At 41.7% G+C, this 19,375-nt stretch overlaps 1 non-coding gene across 1 annotated transcript; it reads right to left on the reverse strand.

The window, feature by feature from the left end:
* Positions 1-18,884: 18,884 nt before the first annotated feature.
* On the reverse strand, positions 18,885-19,049 carry LOC137529203 (U1 spliceosomal RNA). The gene has a single exon (XR_011023626.1). It is a non-coding gene; the product is annotated as a U1 spliceosomal RNA (small nuclear RNA).
* Positions 19,050-19,375: the final 326 nt, after the last annotated feature.

The raw sequence follows: 19,375 nt of genomic DNA on the forward strand, positions 1-19,375 counted from the left end.
CAGACCACCTCTTATTAATGAAGCTGCAGAACTGCGATTACTACAGCAGATTGAAAAAGCTGCAAGTAAAAACGAGGTCATAATTATGGGCGACTTCAACTTTCCAGACATTGACTGGGGTATTGAGGCTACCCATTCTGGTAAAAGCAGCAGATTTCTGGCAGCACTACAGGACAATTACTTGACTCAAATGGTAACGGAACCAACTAGGGGGAATGCGTTACTGGATCTGATCATTTCTAATAGACCAGATAATGTATCAAATGTGCAGGTTCAAGAACATTTGGGAAATAGTGATCACAACATGATAACGTTTGATCTGGTGACTGATAGGCCACGGGGCAGCGGGACCACTAAAACTATGAATTTTAGAAAAGCAAAGTTCAATCAAATTAGGCAGGCACTAAGTTTGGTGAACTGGGATAATGTACTACAAGGGGACGACACTGAAGGGAAATGGCAAGCTTTTAAACATATTCTCAATCAATATTGTAGTATGTATATCCCATATGGAAACAAAATGTCTAGGAATAAAAAAAGGCCTCTATGGATGAATAGAAAGGTTAGGGATAAAATGAAGAGGAAAAAGAATGCCTATAAGGTCCTAAAACAGGAGGGGACTGAGGCTGCACTAAGCAATTATAAGGAGTGCAATAAAAATTGTAAAAAAGAAATTAGGCTGGCAAAGATCGAAGCTGAAAATCAAACCGCTAGGGATGTCAAATCTAACCCAAAAAAGTTTTACAAGTACATCAACTCTAAAAAAAGAAAGGTTGACTGTATAGGAATCCTAAAGGATGAGGGTGGGAACTCAATGGTGGACGACCAAGGTAAGGCAGAGTTATTAAATGATTTCTTTGCTTCTGTCTTCACAAAGGAAACAGCACTGTTGCAAATTACAGAGGCAGAAGAGTCTCAATCTTCTAACTGTAATATTAAATACTTAACGCAGGAAGAAGTAAAGGCAAGACTAAATAAATTAAAAATAGACAAGGCACCTGGCCCGGATGGCATGCATCCTCGGGTCCTAAGAGAATTAAGTTCAGTTATAGCTAAGCCCCTTTATCTTATCTTTTGTGACTCTCTTGCAACTAGCAGAGTCCCAGTTGATTGGCGTACAGCCCACGTTTTCCCATTATTTGAGAAGGGCAAAAAATCTGATCCAGGAAATTATAGACCTGTAAGCTTAACATCAGTTGTATGCAAACTATTTGAGGGGTTACTAAGAGATACTATACATGACTTCATAGTAGAAAATAATCTTATTTCTCAGCATCAACATGGGTTTACTAAAGACAGGTCCTGTTTGACTAACATGCTCAGCTTTTATGAGGTAGTGAATGCTAATATGGATATTGGGAATGCTGTAGATGTGATATACTTGGACTTTGCAAAGGCCTTCGACACTGTTCCCCACAGAAGTCTGGTGCAAAAGTTGAGGATGCAAGGACTGGGGAAGAGTTTGTGTGCATGGATAGGGAACTGGCTAATGGACAGAAAACAAAGAGTTGTGGTCAATGGATCATACTCAAAATGGGAGACTGTTAGCAGTGGGGTACCACAGGGGTCTGTTCTTGGTCCAGTGCTCTTCAATTTATGTATTAATGACCTAGTAGATGCAGTAGTGAGCAATGTTGCTATTTTTGCAGATGATACAAAATTGTGCAGAATCATCAACTCTCAGGAAGATAGTGTCATATTGCAACATGATCTGGATAGGATGGCTATATGGGCACATACATGGCAGATGAAATTCAATGTTGACAAATGTAAAGTCATGCATTTTGGTCGTACCAATGGTCTAGCACCATACAAAATAAATGGGATACAGTTGGGAACATCAAACTTGGAGAAGGACTTAGGAGTACTCATCGACAACAAGTTAAATAATCGTACTCAATGCCAAGCCGCTGCAGCTAAAGCGAACAAAATTTTGGGATGCATTAAAAGGGAAATAAAAACTCGAGATGCTAGCATAATATTGCCCCTGTTTAACTCTCTAGTAAGGCCACATCTGGAATATGGAATTCAGTTCTGGGCACCACATTACAAAAAAGATATTGCAGTTTTAGAGCAGGTGCAGAGACGAGCTACAAAATTGATACGTGGGATGGAAGGTCTCGCTTACCAAGAAAGGTTAGATAAACTGAGTTTATTTAGTCTAGAGAAAAGACGCCTTAGAGGAGATCTAATTAACATGTATAAATACATTAGAGGGCAATATAATAGCTTGGCGGATGAACTTTTTGTCCCTAGGCCTTCTCAAAGGACTAGAGGACATGAGCTGCGCATGGAGGAAAAACGTTTTAGCCATTTATTTAGGAAAGGGTTCTTTACAGTAAGAGTGGTTAAGATGTGGAATGCATTGCCACAGGAAGTCGTTATGGCAAACTCTATACCTGCATTTAAAGGGGGCTTAGATGCTTTCCTTGCGTTGAAAGACACACACACACACACACACACACACACACACACACACACACACACACACACACACACACACACCTGCTACTACTGACACACACACACACACACAGACACACACACACACAGACACACACACACACACACACACACCTGCTACTACTGACACACACACACACACACACACACACACAACCTCAACTATAAGGGCCCTTTTCCACTAGCAGTCGCTAGCGTTCACGCTGAACGCTAGCGATTGCTGAATCACAATTACCGGCGATTCCTTGACGTTTGCGGCCGTGATTTTGCTATGCTATGCACTGCATAGCAAAATCGCGGCAAATATCGCTCCGCCGCGCGTTCACGTTCCCGTCAAAAACGAATCGCGGTAGTGGAAATGACCTACCGCGATTCCTATGTTAAAAAGCAAACCGTAGCGATTGTAAAATCGCTAGCGGTTTGCGTCTTTCCGATTCAGCCAGCGCTGGTGGAAAAGGGCCCTAAGGGATCCTGCTGTAATTGTAAAAGAAAAAAATATCGATTTGCTGTTGTTTTGTTCCTGCCAATTTCAAAAAAATGTAGGGCCTAACTTGGGCTCATGCAAACAATTCATAAAAGTATAATCCTCCAGCAATATTACTATCAATATTTATTTGGGTCTGTAAGGGGGCAGCTTTAAATCCTCCCTTCCCCCATCAATACCTCACAGAGAAATGGTAGTGCTCAGGGGCATAGCAATAGCCCCTGCAAGGGATGCATTTGCAAGGGGGCCCAGAAGCCACAGGGGGCCTCATGGGGGGAGAAGCTTATTTTCCCTGTCCTGAAAGACTGGCAACTAAGGGCACGGAGAGAAAACACTTTCTGCTTTCTGCACAATAGTTTTAATAACTGCATCTGCTCAGCTACTGATAACAAATCATACAAAGTTTTGTAGACAAAGATTTGTAGACAGCCCCATTCAGTGTCCAGCAGGTTGTTGTGTACAGCGCCCAGTCCCCAACCTCTTTACCCCTCCCCAAGTGCTGTGTACTGTAGTGATGCTGGAGGCGTCTGCAGAGCCAGTTCTGGTCCAACAGAGATGAACAGCGTGAGTGTAATAAGCCGAGGCTGGGAGAACACTTGTCTGTAGGTTTTCAGTATGTGTTTTCTGTACACCATGGGCTTGATTCACAAAGCGGTGCTAACCTACTTAGCACGTCTAAAGTCTTTAGACGTGCTAACCAGGGTGCTAAGTAGGTTAATCAATTGAGAAATCCGGTGCTAACCTACTTAGCACCCTGGTTAGCATGTCTAAAGACTTTAGACGTGCTAAGTAGGTTAGCACCGCTTTGTGAATCAAGCTCCATGTGTGTCTGTATGTGTGAAAACATGCACCTTTTATCACAGAAGCTAATGTAATTGATAGAGAAAATGTGTGCAGTGCTTCTTATCTGCCCGTGGAAAACATGTTCAAGTGTGCACTAGCCAATTGAATAAAATTGGTTCTCAGTTTACCTGTGCAGAAAGGGGGGGGGGGGAGAATTCAAAGTTTTGCAAGGTGGCCCAGTGATCCCTAGTTACGCCCCTGGTAGTGCTGTTGGTATCTTACTGCAAAATTTGTGCCTCAATGTGGCCATGAGAAAAAGGTGTCCTACTAAGAAATAAGTTCACATTTTCACTGCTTGGTGCAAATACTGCACATTGTAAACCAAAACAGTGTACTGGTGAAAATATGTGCCCTACTAGTGTTTTTCCCAGAAATTCCTCTTGCTGCTGCTAGTCTCTTACTGCCAGATTTAACCTAAGCTTTCACTGTATGTGTGTGTATATACTGTATATATATATATATATATATATATATATATATATATATATATATATATATATATATATACAGTGGCTCGCAAAAGTATTCGGCCCCCTTGAAGTTTTCCACATTTTTTCATATTACTGCCACAAACATGAATTAATTTTATTGGAATTCCACATGAAAGACCGATACAAAGTGGTGAACACGTGAGAAGTGGAACGAAAATCATACATGATTCCAAACATTTTTGACAAATTAATAACTGCAAAGTGGGGTGTGCATAATTATTCAGCCCCCTTTGGTCTGAGTGCAGTCAGTTGCCCATAGACATTGCCAGATGAGTGCTAATGACTATATAGAGTGCACCTGTGTGTAATCTAATGTCAGTACAAATACAGCTGCTCTGTGACGGCGTCAGAGGTCGTCTAAGAGAATATTGGGAGCAACAAAACCATGAAGTCCAAAGAACACACCAGACAGGTCAGGTCATATTTCCAAAGCCTTGAACATCCCACGGAGCACTGTTCAAGCGATCATTCAGAAATGGAAGGAGTATGGCACAACTGTAAACCTACCAAGACAAGGCCATCCACCTAAACTCACAGGCCGAACAAGGAGAGAGCTGATCAGAAATGCAGTCAAGAGGTGGCTCTGGGCGAGCTGCAGAGATCTACAGCTCAGGTGGGAGAATCTGTCCATAGGACAACTATTAGTCCTGCACTGCACAAAGTTGGCTCTTATGGAAGAGTGGCAAGAAGAAAGGCATTGTTAACAGAAAAGCATAAGAAGTCCCATTTGCAGTTTGTCACAAGCCATGTGGGGGACACAGCAAACATGTGGAAGAAGGTGCTCTGGTCTGATGAAACCAAAATTGAACTTTTTGGCCAAAATGCAAAACGCACATCACACTGAACACAACATCCCCACTGTCAAATATAGTGGTGGCAGCATCATGCTCTGGGGGTGCTTCTTTTCAGCAGGGACAGGGAAGCTGGTCAGAGTTGATGGGAAGATGGATGGAGCCAAATACAGGGCAATCTTGGAAGAAAACCTCTTGGAGTCTGCAAAAGACTTGAGACTGGGGTGGAGGTTCACCTTCCAGCAGGACAACGACCCTAAACATAAAGCCAGGGCAACAATGGAATGGTTTAAAACAACACATATCCATGTGTTAGAATGGCCCAGTCAAAGTCCAGATCTAAATCCAATCGAGAATCTGTGGCAAGATCTGAAAACTGCTGTTCACAAACACTGTCCATCTAATCTGACTGAGCTGGAGCTGTTTTGCAAAGAAGAATGGGCAAGGATTTCAGTCTCTAGATGTGCAAAGCTGTTAAAGACATACCCTAAAAGTCTGGCAGCTGTAATTTCAGCAAAAGGTGGTTCTACAAAGTATTGACTCAGGGGGCTGAATAATTACGCAGACCCCACTTTGCAGTTATTTATTTGTAAAAAAATGTTTGGAATAATGCATGATTTTCGTTCAACTTCTCACGTGTACAACACTTTGTATTTGTCTTTCAAGTGGAATTCCAATAAAATTGATTGGGTTCCTGGAGAACTGGGCAGACTTTGCAGTCAGCTACAGGTTCTACAGCAGGGATGGGCTGCACCTTAATGGGGAGGGTGCAGCTGCATTGGGGAGAAGATGGCTAAACGGTTGGAGGAGATTTTGAACTAGGATCTGGGGGGAGGCGGGAGGATAAAGTCTCAATAGGTAAACAAGATAAGGTAAAAAGACAGTGGGAGCCTAACATTATGGGGGGTGGAGAGGGGGATGGGGACAGTGTACAGATTAAGGAGGTTGGTAAAACTTCAAGTAGCCCATTTCATGTAAACAAAATTGGTAAATGTGGTGGTAAAAATATAAAGTGCATGGTAACCAATGCTCGGAGCCTTGCAAAAAAAAATAAACTAGAGTTCATTCTGAATGACAAAGGCTAGGGATATCAAATCTAACCCAAAAAAGTTTTACAAGTACATCAACTCTAAAAAAAGAAAGGTTGACTGTATAGGACAACTAAAGGATGAGGGTGGGAACTCAATGGTGGATGACCAAGGTAAGGCAGAGTTATTAAATGCTTTCTTTGCTTCTGTCTTCACAAAGGAAACAGCACTGTTGCAAATTACAGAGGCAGAAGAGTCTCAATCTTCTAACTGTAATATTAAATACTTAACGCAGGAAGAAGTGAAGGCAAGACTAAATAAATAAAAAATAGACAAGGCACCTGGCCTGGATGGCATGTATCCTCGGGTCCTAAGGGAATTAAGTTCAGTTATAGATAAACCCCTTTATCTTATCTTTTGTGACTCTCTTTCAACTGGCAGAGTCCCAGTGGATTTGGCCTATAGCCCACGTTTTCCCATTATTTAGGAAGGGCAAAAAATCAGATCCAGGAAATTATAGACCTGTAAGCTTAACATCAGTTGTATGCAAACTATATGAGGGGTTACTAAGAGATACTATACATGACTTCTGTAATGGTTAGTGACCTGACAGCTGCGGTGGATAGCAGTACCACCGCAGCCACTTATGATTCTCTGCCTGCCAGTCTCCCCCCGCTCCTCGGGCATCTAGCACGCCGAGGACGGGTATGAGAAATAGTCGTTTGTCAGCTGCGGTGAACGAGGGGTCCACCGCGGCCATCACAGGATCCCTGCCTGCTCAGTTCTCCGCGTCCCGGGCGTCTAGTACGCCAGGGACGCATGTCTCTGCTGTGCTCAGGGGGACATTAGCACGTGTGCGCGCTCGCCGTCAGGATCTTTATGCGGGGAGAAGGCTGACCTGCCGGTCGGCTGACGTCAGAGGAGTCCTTCGGCTGCTCAGATTGGTTGAATGGTGTGGGCGTGGCTGAGGGGTCTCCTCCGCTTCTTAAGCCTCTGGGAATCATTTGCAAGCTGTCTGCTGTTGCGAATACTTCGTGTGAGCACTCAGACCTAGAGAGGTTCCTGTGGATGATAGATATATATGCACTGCTTGCAATATACATCTATCTATAGTTAGATAATATTATTATTGTATTTTTTGTGTATGACTCTGGCTAGTTCTGACCTATCTTACTCTTAGTGATTCTGTACCTTTGCCTATCTGATCCTGTTGCCGACTCTGCCTGAAATACATGCTGTCTCTGTCTTACGATTCTGTACCTGCTCTGTCTGTCTGTTGCTGAACCGATCTGTCTGACCTCTCTATACTCACAAGGGAGCCCTTGTCCCTGGTGAGGAGTGCTGTACTGATAGTGCCCACCAGCTCCTCTGGTGAGGTTTAGTTAACTCTATCAGTAATTACTGTTGCACCAATCACTACTACACTCTGTGCATTAAAGTGGTTACTTACCCGTTACACATCAGTACATATATACCAGTATTATTGGTGATTCTGCAGATCACCATATAATCCGGTATATATCTGATTATAGGTGATACTGAAGATCACTTCATAATCAGAAGTCTGTTCTTGCTGACACCAATCGTTACAACTTCATAGTAGAAAATAATCTTATTTCCCAGCATCAACATGGGTTTACTAAAGACAGGTCCTGTTTGACTAACATGCTCAGCTTTTATGAGGTAGTGAACGCTAATATGGATATTGAGAATGCTGTAGATGTGATAAACTTGGACTTTGCAAAGGCCTTCGACACTGTTCCACACAAAAGTCTGGTGCAAAAGTTGAGGATGCAAGGACAGGGGAAGAGTCTGTGTGCATGGATAGGTAACTGGCTAATGGACAGAAAACAAAGAGTTGTGGTCAATGGATCGTACTCAAAATGGGAGACTGTTAGCAGTGGGGTACCACAGGGGTCTGTTCTTGGTCCAGTGCTCTTCAATTTATGTATTAATGACCTAGTAGATGCAGTAGTGAGCAATGTTGCTATTTTTGCAGATGATACAAAATTGTGCAGAATCATCAACTCTCAGGAAGATAGTGTCATATTGCAACAGGATCTGGATAGGATGGCTATATGGGCACATACAGTGGAGGAAATAATTATTTGACCCCTCACTGATTTTGTAAGTTTGTCCAATGACAAAGAAATGAAAAGTCTCAGAACAGTATCATTTCAATGGTAGGTTTATTTTAACCGTGGCAGATTGCACATCAAAAGGAAAATCGAAAAAATAACCTTAAATAAAAGATAGCAACTGATTTGCATTTCATTGAGTGAAATACGTTTTTGAACCCCTACCAACCATTAAGAGTTCTGGCTCCCACAGAGTGGTTAGACACTTCTACTCAATTAGTCACCCTCATTAAGGACACCTGTCTTAACTAGTCACCTGTATAAAAGACACCTGTCCACAGAATTAATCAATCAAGACTCCAAACTCTCCAACATGGGAAAGACCAAAGAGCTGTCCAAGGATGTCAGAGACAAAATTGTAGACCTGCACAAGGCTGGAATGGGCTACAAAACCATTAGCAAGAAGCTGGGAGAGAAGGTGACAACTGTTGGTGCGGTGAGGGGTCAAATAATTATTTCCTCCACTGTACATGGCAGATGAAATTCAATGTTGCAAAATGTAAAGTCATGCATTTTGGTCGTACCAATGGTCTAGCACCATACAAAATAAATGGGATACAGCTGGGGACATCAAACTTGGAGAAGGACTTAGGAGTACTCATCGACAACAAGTTAAATAATCATACTCAATGCCCAGCCGCTGCAGCTAAAGCTAACAAAATTTTGGGATGCATTAAAAGGGAAATAAAAACTCGAGATGCTAGCATAATTTTGCCCCTGTTTAACTCTCTAGTAAGGCCACATCTGGAATATGGAATTCAGTTCTGGGCACCACATTACAAAAAAGATATTGCAGTTTTAGAGCAGGTGCAGAGACGAGCAACAAAATTGATACGTGGGATGGAAGGTCTCACTTACCAAGAAAGGTTAGATAAACTGGGTTTATTTTGTCTAGAGAAAAGACGCCTTAGAGGGGATCTAATTAACATGTATAAATACATCAGAGCGCAATATAATAGCTTGGCGGATGAGCTTTTTGTCCCTAGGCCTTCTCAAAGGACTAGAGGACATGATCTGCGCATGGAGGAAAAATGTTTTAGCCATTTATTTAGGAAAGGGTTCTTTACAGTAAGAGTGATTAAGATGTGGAATGCATTGCCACAGGACGTTGTTATGGCAAACTCTATACCTGCATTTAAAAGGGTCTTAGAGGCTTTCCTTGCGTTAAAAGACATCCAATTACTACAATTACTAGGTAATGCCTAATGATGTTGCCATCTGGAGTCGGGAAGGAATTTTTCCCTTTTGGGACTAATTAGGCCATGTTTGTAAGGGTTTTTTTGCCTTTCTCTGGATCAAGAGGGATATGTGAGGGAGCAGGCTGGTGTTGTACTTTATACTGGTTGAACTCGATGGACGTATGTCTTTTTTCAACCAAAATAACTATGTAACTATGTAACTATGTTTGTGGCAGTAATGTGACAAAATGTGGAAAACTTCAAGGGGGCCAAATACTTTTGCAAGCCAATATATATATATATATATATATATATATATATATATATATATATATATATATATATATATATATATACAACAGCTTCTTCATATTTATATATTATAACTGTAAAATGGTCTTTAGTACACGGCTGCAAGAATAATCAGAAGAAAGGAGGAACAACAAAGAATTATATTGAAACAGGGGATCAGTGAATAATGGCGCACAGCGCCTATGCATAAAAATAGCGCCGCATTAAAAAGATACGCTTATCGCTATTTATCGTTAGTACTGCTTAATAATGGCGCACAGGGAAAAAAGAAGAAAAACGGCACACAGTAACGTTATTTATCAATAGTGGCATACACACTAACGTTATTTATCAATAGTGGCACACACTAACGTTATTTATCAATAGTGGCACACACTAACATTATTTATCAATAGCGCCCTACATAAGCCAAACTGCAGACGTTATTTAACTGCAAAACGGTGAATGGATTTAATGTAACACTGTCAAGGTTAGGGTTAGGCACCACTGGGGGGGGGGGGTCTCAGGGTTAGGCACCACCAGGGGGGTCTTAGGGTTAGGCACCACCAAGGGGGTAATTAGGGTTAGGTACAGGGAGGTTTCTGTGTGAGAGTAGGGTTAGGTATAGTTACAGTACAATATACACCACCAGGGGGGTGGTTAGGGTTAGGCATCACCAGGGGGGTGGTTAGGCACCACCAGGGGGGGTTTAGGGGTTAGGGATAGGTACAGAGAGGGTTCTGTGTGTTAACGCTAAATAACGATAAGGCTTTAACGCTAAATAACAATAAGGCTTTAACGTTTAATAGCGATAAGTGGCAAACGGATTAGCAGCAACACTGTGCGCCATTATTCACAGGCGCCATTTCCAGATGGATGCTGAAACAGATTATAAGGCCAGAAACCCACTAGGAGCGATTTCTAATCGTTAGTGATTTGAAAAAGCTCTTTCTAATGCAATGCTATGTTTTTTTTTAATAAAATCACATTGCTCAAGTGGGACACACCCATAGCATTACATTAGCAAGAGTTTTTAAATTGCAAACAGCTCAGAAAATTGTTCCTAGTTGGTTTCTGGCCTAAAAAAGAACTTAAAGTGAATGGGAACCGTATTAAACAAAAAAGTCAGATGCTTACCTAAGGAGAGAGAAGACTATGGGTCCTAATGAGCCTTCCCTCTCCTTTCCCGGTGCCCGTTACAGAGCTGGATCAATTTGGTCAAATGCTGCTGTCTCTGCCACCGAAGGGAGTGCCCGAGTGCTCCCAAAGACGGGCTGCTCCACACTGTGCACACGCGAACGCCCTCTCTCACACGTGCGCAGTATGGAGCCGCCTGTCTTTAGGAGGACTAGGCTCCAAAATGCTTTCGAAGTCCACCGTGGCGGGGGATTTGAACGGAGGAGCTGCCGCCGCAACAAGGTGACTGGGAGAGAAGAGGGAAGGCTTATTTACCCCTTGAACACCAGAGCAATTTTCACCTTTCAGCGCTCCTTCCATTCATTCGTCTATAACTTTATTATTACTTATCGCAATGAAATGAACTATATCTTGTTTTTTTTCGCCACCAATTAGGCTTTCTTTAGGTGGGACATTATGCCAAGAATTATTTTATTCTAAATGTGTTCTAAAAGTTCAGTCCCTAAGGTAACTCTTTATGTTTGTTTTTTTATTGTATTTTTTTTTATTATTACAAAAAATAAATAAATTGGGGAGTGTGGGAGGTAATGAGTTAATTTATTGTGGAAAACGAATGTATTTGTATATGTACAATGCTTTAGGGTGTAGTTTTACTATTTGGCCACAAGATGTCCACAGTGAGTTGGTATTCATGCGACCTGTAAGCGTCCGGAAGGACGCTTACAGGAAGCACTACGAGGCTGGGAAAATCACAATGATCGCGCTGTTTCTCATAGAAGCTGCAGATCATTGCGAGGGCTTAGATCAATGAACGGGAATGGATTTTCCCGTTCATTGATCTGCGAGCGGGCGGCGGCGTGCGTATGAGCAACGGGAGCGCAGACAGCGGCGGTAGTGCGGGAGGTACGGATTTCTCCGTCCCTTGGTTTTTTAGGGAGACAAAAAAGGACGGAGAAATTCGTACCGCTGGGGATAAAGTGGTTAAGAACCAGAGCCTTCTCTCTCTTTAGGTTAGTATCTGTTTTTTTTTCTTCTGCAATACGGCTCCCATTAGCTTTAAAAATAATGGAAGAATATAAAAGCACATAAAAGTATGCATAGAAGAAATAGAAAGTACAATATACAATAGGGATTTGATGAAAGAATGACATATAGAAAAAACATACATAAAAATTTGGGTAAAAAAAAATCAAATCTTTTAATAAAGTTTCCTGTCTCTCTTTATTTCACTTTAACTTCAGCTATTTTTTTTCTTACTATTAATCTAAAATCTTTAAGGCCAGGGCCAGATTAACCACAAGACACTGTAGGCGCGTGCCTACAGGCGTCTGATGATATATAGGCTCACTCTGCTCCTCAAGTGCCCCCCCCCCTTTCTTCCCTATGCAGTCCTGAGCAGAGTGTAAATGAGAGGTTACATACCCAACTCCCAGTCCTGACATTCCACTGACAAGGTCTTCCTTCAATTGGGAACAACTTAATACTAAGGGTACCTCTAGCTACCTAATACTAAGGGGCACTTGTAGCTACCTATGATGAACATAGGAAGTAATAGTTTCTATGTGTGGAGTAGCACTCACTGGTAAGCCACCCAATAAGGAATGGTAGGTGTGCTGGAGAAAGAACCCGGACACCACAGGATCCAATAGTATCAAATCGTAATAATCCGCACCACCTTCAAGCATGTATCTTCATTTATTGGTAGAAAAAGACAAACATATTAAAAAGAACTGCAAGGCAATCGCTGTTTCGGGCTACCTGCCCATCTTCAAGTTGCCCAGTTCTGATTAAAACATACATCAACTGCACACATATATACAGATAACATCCAATCACAGAAGGTACACAAATTAGAGGACCTGATGGGGAACTGATCATTTACATATCCCAACCACACCTACAAGGTATGCAAATTAGAGGACCTGATGGGGAACTAATCATTTGCATATGCTGTCCACACCTACAAGGCCACAAGATAAGCTGATTGGCTGGAAGAAAATTTCAAATTCCCAGCACTACAAAAGTACAATAATGATTGTTATCAGTATCACCCATCACAATCACAAATGATCAATATGGACTCACATATCCATTAGCGTATGGATACACGATCCCACAAGCACGAGCGGGTGTCAAGAATAAGAATAGATATAGATAATCCCACTACCAGGGGATGATAGGAAAGGTCTGCCACCCAATAGGAAAATCCAGGGGCGTGCATCAAACACAATATGTAAAAGCGCAATATGTAAAAAAGTGCCAGCCTATTAGCGTGCTAACGGCAAGGAGATGTCATAAAAACGTCATAAAAACATCAAAAAAAGTCAAAAAAACGCCAAACATCTAAAGAGCTTCTGTATGAGACGGAATCGCGTATCCAGGAGGAATTCCGTAATCAGGAGGAATTCCGTAAAAACAATAGGAATTCCGGAAAAACAATGCCGCCAATTCCGTAACCAGGAGGAATTCCGTAACTGCATAGCAATATATTCCGTATAGGGCGAAATTACGTACCCAGGCGGAATCACCTAGCTGCGCCGCCGCTATCTCCCGTATAAGACGGAACCCAATCCCGTACAACATGGCGTTACAAAAGCAGTACCCGCCGGCTAAAAACTAAATGGCCAGGATACAACCTTGCAGTTCTTTTTAATATGTTTGTCTTTTTCTACCAATAAATGAAGATACATGCTTGAAGGTGGTGCGGATTATTACGATTTGAACATAGGAAGTAAGGGAGCAGTGACAGCTGGGCCAGCCAGCACACTAATGGTAAAGTTTGGTGGGGGTTTGTAGGTTCACAGAGGGCCAAGTCTAGGGTGCAAGACATCTGTGCCTATAGGCTCCTGTGTTGTTAACCCAGGCTTTTTTAAAGGGGTTCTGTAGACTGCTCAAATAAACAAAAACCAACATTTACCTAGGGCTTCTATCGGCCCCCTGCAGCGGTAATGTTCCACGCCGTCCTCCTCCGATGCTCCGTTCCCCGCCGCCAGTCCCGGCCTAATATTCATCTTACAAGACGAATAGTGGAGGAGGACGGCACAGGACATTACAGTTGCAGGGGGCTGATAGTCCACAGAACCCCTTTAAGGTAAATAGGCAGGAAATAGGGGTGCTCATTCAGATTTCACGGACTTGAAATTTCTGCATTTATATTAGGAAATCAGGATTTCCAATCGGAAATAGGAAATGGAAGTCGGTTTTCTGCGGAAATACTGCATTGCCCCAACTCAGTAATTTTAGCCCAATCACAGAACTTGGAAGTACTGAACCAATCAGAGAATGAAAAGTCAACTCAGAAGTATTTGGCCAATCAGAGAATGCAAAACATGACCAAAAAAGACTTCTCAAAATTCAGAAATCTGAACTCGGAAATCTGCAGAATCGGTAATCGCATTGGTGGAAATTGGCAATTTCCGACCATCCTAGTCGGGAGTCAAAAACATACTATTTTAAATTCAAGTAAATATAAGGTCTATATGATTTGCATGTCACAACATTTTTTTTTTCATTTGGATTTTAGGCAGCAAACCAACTTTTTGGGAAATGGAGTTGTGCCTCCTATCCTATCTTCCAAAGTATCTACCCCCTACTACCTATCTAACTATCTACCTATCCATTTATCTCTCTGTTTGTCCATCTATGTAGCCATCTGCTGTAGCTATACATTACTCACTATGACTCTATATATGGCAGCTGCTCCACCCTAAACAAGCAGCCTGTTATCTGACCTGTAGAAATAAGGCTGCTATGGGTGATTGGTATGTGTGATGTCAGGTGCCTCACACCCTTGTGCACTCCCTGCTTTCTATATCTACACTTATAGGTGTGAAGGCATATAGATATACAGATGTAATCTCCCCAGAGAGTGTACTCAGCTTCAGTACCCCGAGCTCTTGCTGGAATCAGGGTACTTGACTATATCGAGTGAATTTACTACATTACTAGTAACTAGAAACTTCATTGCTGCCATTTTCTGCCAAGTGATTTAATTTAATATTTATTCAGTATGCATTTTTGGGGAGCCACCAGAATGTTGACCATCGGACTTCTGCTGGTGCTGTGCGGTAAGAAAATTCTATGTACTAATATTATCTTCATCTGTGGTAACTGCTTTAATTTAACGTGTTGGATTTGTTCCAAAAACAATATTTGACTTTGAAATGTCACTGTGGTTAATCTTCTACTGCCAACTCTGGACTAAGGGATGTGCAGACATTTCAATGTACCGTTAACAAAACAAATCTCACTTCAGCAGATGGAAGCTGATTGGCTGGCAAAGTTTACCAGCTTACTACAGGGTTTTTGGAGATTTTTTGAAGCAGGGCTTCTTGGCGCACGGTACACGCGTAGCTCCAGAATTGGGCACCACTATAGCCACAATGCTATTGTGTTTGGCCCGCATAGCTGTAATTCAGTAGTCCGGTGATTGCCGGATCCCAAATTTTTTTCTCCCTCCGTGTTGCTATGACTTGGACAAAGAATAGTAATTAACGCAGCCCAGAATTTCACCGGCAGTAGGGTGAGCTGTCATTCGTCTCACCCTGCGCCAAAGTGACCGGGCTTCAAACTGATATGTATGCCATTTTTTCACTATACCACGGTTTTAGGTACATATGAGATATGAAGGTATAGAAATAGAAGGTGGTACTTTTGACAACTTCCTACCTTCCAAACGTTTGAAGGATCCAAAATAATTAATAGTAGTTGCTAATAATAATCATACATGTGATTCATTGAGATTTTGTGGTTTAAAGAGATTCAGTGAGATCTGGTGCTCTTCAGAGTTTTACTTGGGTTTGGTACTCTACAGAGATGCACTATGATTCTTTCTGTACTCTACAGAGATTCACTGTGATACTTAACTGGATTTCACTTGAAGTACCACATAAGAAAAGAAGTTACTGATAGCATGCCATTTACTGAGGTTACCGTAATTACTTTAGAGACAATCACTGAGATTTGCTACTGTGTGGAAGGTAATCTGAGATATGGTACTCTACGAGGATTAACAGTGATTTGGTAATACCTGTGATCCCAGTGATTCCCACGAGTTTTGATATTCTACTGAATTATTTCATTATGATGTATCTGTAGTATAGACCTGTGTCAGCCTCCCAGTACTTTGTAGATGGGGAGGGTGATTGGGCACCCTAAAAAGAAAAAGCACAAAGACAATAGCCCCAATAGTGTAATATGACACAGAGATATCAAAATGAATGGTGGAAGGAAAAATTGTACTCACAAAGTTACGTTGCAATAAGGGCAACCAGCCACAGGAAGAAGGTGGTTGGTTGCCTCAGAGGTGCTCAATTTGTGGCTGCAAGCACCCTTTTACACTTTAATATGCCTAGGGAAGTGGGCACAGACCTACGAAATGCATTGCTAGTGCATAATAAAATTAATGTTCTCCTTTTTTTCTCATGTATTGGTTTTTAACTCAGTTAATACCCCTAGGTGCCTCTTCTCTTCCCTTCTGCTTCCAGTACATTGTTGGAAACACTAGCTGACCTATCTGACTGAGTACCCATCAAAGCTTATTAAATGCCAGAAGTAGTCTTCATACATTCAAAAAGGTGCATGGAAATTTGGGGGCCAGATGAATCTGGTTGAATATTAAAATAGTGGATAGTCTACTGGACTATGCCGATTGTACAATACATGTAATGTTACCAATATTCTATTCTCACTTTACCTAACCTACCTCTCACACTAACCATCCTACCTACCTACTCCAAACACTAATGTACTCCTAACACTTAGAGTTAACTGATGTGGGGTTCACCTACATAATTGCCAAATTTGGGCACCTATCACGTACCCCGACCAACATCCAGGGCTTGGCTACATAGTAGTCGAAAGTCCATGTGGCCCTGTCTACACATGTTAAAGAGACTCTGTAACAAAATGTTCAGCCTTATTTCTTCTATCCTATAAGTTCCTATGCCTGTTCTAATGTGGTCTGTCTTACTGCAGCCTTTCCTAGTTGCACAGTGGCTGTATTATCTCTGTTATATGATCTAATCTTCTTTCCTCTGACGGCTTTGTCGGGCTCAGGCACTCAGGCTGGAATGTGCAGCTCTGTTTGTAATAGGATAGAAGTTATACACACTGTCTCCAGGCCCCCTGCAGGCTTTGTACTGAGCTCCTCTCAGCCTATCACATGCTATGTCTTTTGTTTGTAAACACTGCCTAAAACTGGCAATTACAAGCCAGGATTGCAGCAGGGAGTGGCAGAAACAGCACTGAGGGGCCCAGGAGAACATAATGAATGGAATGGTATGCTTTTTATTGAAAGAATTTTAGAGTACAGTTTCTCTTTAAGGAGGAGAGTGGGAACAAGACAAAAAAAATCTTTCAAAAAGACCTTGTCGTTTTTTTTTTTTTTAATATTGATTTTAAAATGCAAAGGAAATAAGGTTTTTAAACTCAGAAAATAACAATTTAAAAAAAATTTCCTTTCCATTTTTAAAATCAATTTTTCCCCACTGATGAGAATAATTAGCTTTCAAGACAGCTCAGAGCAAGATTACAACATACTCGATGAAGAGGTTGGAGCTGTTTCAAAAGCTTGCTATTGTAATCTATTCATTTAGCTAATAATGTCATTTTGACATTTTACTGCTTCTACTAATGACTAACACTGAACAGCATTCTACTCCCTGCTAGAGTGCAGAGACAACGCATAATTTACCTACCTTACGGCAAAGACGCATCACAAGTTTTGACGTTGAACTCATGATGATGCACTTTCTATTGTTTTTAAAGAGGAGCTGTTAGGTAAGGGGTCTCATGGGAAAAAAACACATATATCAGTAGCTAAATATTGCCTGTACTTACATTACATATGCATTTCACTGTCCACGTTTGGATTTCACAGAATTTTTATATAGTATTTGCAGAAAATGATGCTCCTGACAGCTCATGGCAGGTTCCATGTTTGTCTGTCTCCTATGAAGCCAATTGTGATGTCATATCCTCCCTGCTTCCTGATGATTCCACTCACAAAAAAGATCCTAATAGACAACACTACTGTGCAGTGAATATTAATTAGCCATGTGGCTAGGAACAATAGCGGACTCATGCAGTATACTCTAATGGAACATGTGCCCTGTGATTTTTCAGTGCTGTGAGTTTAGGCTGCTGTTACAAGCTGCTGTAACATGAGCCTGTAACTTCTCACTGTGAAAGCAGCCTTAGGGCATGATAGGGAAATGAAGGGGATGACCAAAGGTACTGCAGTGGGGAGAAGAAGCAGCCCCAGAATGCTTTGCAGTATCTATTATGCGTCCTGCCGACCTCCTTAGGAGCTTGGGAATAATCAGCCTTGCTGTTCAGCACACATCAAAGTAAGAGAGATTTTTAACTTCAGTATTGCCTTTTTGGCTTCCTTCTAAACTGTTTAACACAGGAGAATAGAGGTTTAAATTAGCTTTTGCAGCCTGACAGTTACTCTTTAATGGGGAGGAATTGTGTAAATTGTGCAAAATATGAATTACATTTTTTTAATCACAATCTGAGTATAAATTAAGATCCTTTTCTGTGATGGCTGCTTCGCTGTCAGTAATCAGCCTTAGGGTCCCTTTCCACTAAAAAAAAATGCATTGTGACTGCATTCACAAATTCACTGCAATGCAATTCTAATTAAGTGACACTGAAACAAAAAAAACTTATGATATAATGAATTGTATGTGTAGTACAGATAATTAATAGAACATTAGTAGCATATTTTTATTTTCAGTTATATAGCTTTTTTGTTATAACATTGCATCGTTCTGTAATATTTGCAGTTTACAAACTACACTCTGTACTTTAAACTATGAAACAGAGCAGATCTAATGACCATTTGAACTTTCCTGCAGTAAAATCTTATCTAAAGTTGTCTTTCACTGTTAATTTGATGTATAAGTGCTTCAGAAAATAGGCTCAGAGAAACTCTTTTGCATAGATAACAACTTCAGTTTCTTAACTCTTCCTGTACTGGAAACAATATGAGACTAGTTTCTTTGCTACTAATTTTCTATATCTTAGCTGTACTACACAAACAATTCATTATACCGTACGTTTATTTTCCACAAATTATGCTGTCAAGTTTCCCACATTTGGGGAAATCGCAGGGGTCAACCCACCAGGAGTGCAATGGATGAGCCTCACCCTGGGAGAACCACCTTTGTGATCATGGTGTCTCCCCTGCCAGGTAAGTTTATTTTCACTTCATATTCCCTTTAAGGGCTTAGTCTCTGAGACATGCTCACCCACCGCATGATGAAGGCCAAGCTCCATGTTGGCCATCGCGAAGCGCTGCAGTGCTGGGATGGCCGGGCATGAGAAGTAGTGGCTGCTGGGTATTGGCTAATTCGGCACTGCACTCTGCAGGAGCGCACGCATGTCGCTCCCCTCCTGCACAAAGGAGTACAGGAGGAGCTGGGAGGACATGGCCCGTGCAAGCAGGCCGTTCAGCTGGCGTATGCGACGGCTGCCGGGAGGCTGAGCCCTGACCACGAAGGACTCGCTCAGCAGGGTCTGGTGGC

The sequence above is a fragment of the Hyperolius riggenbachi genome, chromosome 8 (assembly GCF_040937935.1).
Source record: "Hyperolius riggenbachi isolate aHypRig1 chromosome 8, aHypRig1.pri, whole genome shotgun sequence".
NCBI classification, from domain to species: domain Eukaryota; kingdom Metazoa; phylum Chordata; class Amphibia; order Anura; family Hyperoliidae; genus Hyperolius; species Hyperolius riggenbachi.